Below are 1,738 nucleotides of genomic sequence, written 5' to 3'. Positions count from 1 at the left end.
ATCACCAATATATCCGTCCGGTCAAAATTAAAATTTTCAACATAGAAATATTCGTTTCTCTTATTATCTTTTCCAAACATTTTAAGGAAGTTATCAATGTTATTTTTAAGATTTTTAATAGATATATCATCTTTTATCAATGAGTTTAGTCCATTTAAACTAGGCAAGCAGTGATATGTAATGAATGAATTTATTATATTATTCATAAAATCTTTTCTTAGATCTTTATTAAATGTTTTATAATTTCTTAATCTTAAAAATTTGATTACTTTTTTAGTTTCACTGCAAAATTTTGATTTTGGCGATATTAAGTAATTTATCAAAATTATATTTTTTGAAAATATTCTATCGTTATGTATAGTACTCGATTCTATTATATTTGATGATAAATATTTAAATAAAAAAATGTAGAATGTAAGAAACATTTTTATTGATAGTAAATTCTGTTTTTATTAAATTTTTTAAAGGAGAAAATCTTTTAGGTAAAATTATCAAAAAATTTTTTATAAAATTTTTAAAATTATTGATTATATACTCTTTATTACCTGATTCTAACGATCATAAAAAATATATATAATTATATAACAGCCCATATAAATTGGTTTAACGTTTAAACTGTATCATTAACTAAGAAAAAGATTTTTATATAATTTAAAATATTATTCTTGTTCGATCCTTAGGAGAATCAAATCTAGAAAAATTTTCTATTGTTGCTTATTTTATGGGATAATAAGGATAAATTATAATTAATAAAAAATGAATGGAATTCTACAAAATTTTGATATTCTATGTTTTATTTTTAATATTCATAATTTAAAGAATATTTAATAATTTCTAGCTCAAATAATAATTTAAAAAATTTTTTAGTCATTATTAAATTTTAGAAAACGTATGAAGTTATACACATTCTATAAATATTATTAAAATAATACTTTAAATATAATATTAAGACAGATTAAAAAACTTTTAATAATTTTTTTAATACAAAAATATGATATTATTTAATAAATATAAAAATTCAAACTTGTATTTCAATAAAATTTTTAATTTTAAAGTTCTTTACATTTTAAATTTTAATTAACCTTTTTTACAACATCGCTGAATATTCAATTTATAGGTTAAAATAAAATTCTAAATTGAATTTACAGGACACTATATGAATCTAGAATATATTATTTAATGGCTTATAGTAAATCTTGAACTATTATCTTAAACAATACATGTTGATATAAAGTAAAAAGGCAAGGATTAAGAGAAATATTTAGATATTTATATATTAAATTTTACTTAATACTTTGAACGTATAAACAAAGGGAAAATATTTTATAGTACTAGGATTTTTTATTTCCTAAAAATATTTTTCATTAAAATAAAGATTTATAAAATTAAGTATTTACTGAACAGATTAAGTGATGTAAATAAAGATTAAATATTCTAGAATTAGTAAATCCCAAAAAATATTTTATATTGTTCATAATAAATTGTTAAAAAGCTGTATTCGTTTTTTTTAGCTATATTAAAAATAAACAACAAAAATATCCAAATTTATATGTATTACAAATAAATTAGAACAATATGCTGTTCAAAATTTAAAAAAAGTATACAAGTAAATAATATATATTGAATGTACTAGTTATTTGTTCATATCTTCACTCTTTATAATATTTGCTATTCTACCCGTAAGGAAAATGATAATTAAAGTAGAATCTAAAAATAGGAGTATTAAAAAAATAAAGAC

Source organism: Lepeophtheirus salmonis, unplaced genomic scaffold, assembly GCF_016086655.4.
Source record: "Lepeophtheirus salmonis unplaced genomic scaffold, UVic_Lsal_1.4 unplaced_contig_14179_pilon, whole genome shotgun sequence".
Lineage (NCBI taxonomy): Eukaryota > Metazoa > Arthropoda > Copepoda > Siphonostomatoida > Caligidae > Lepeophtheirus > Lepeophtheirus salmonis.
This window is presented reverse-complemented; position numbering follows the sequence as displayed.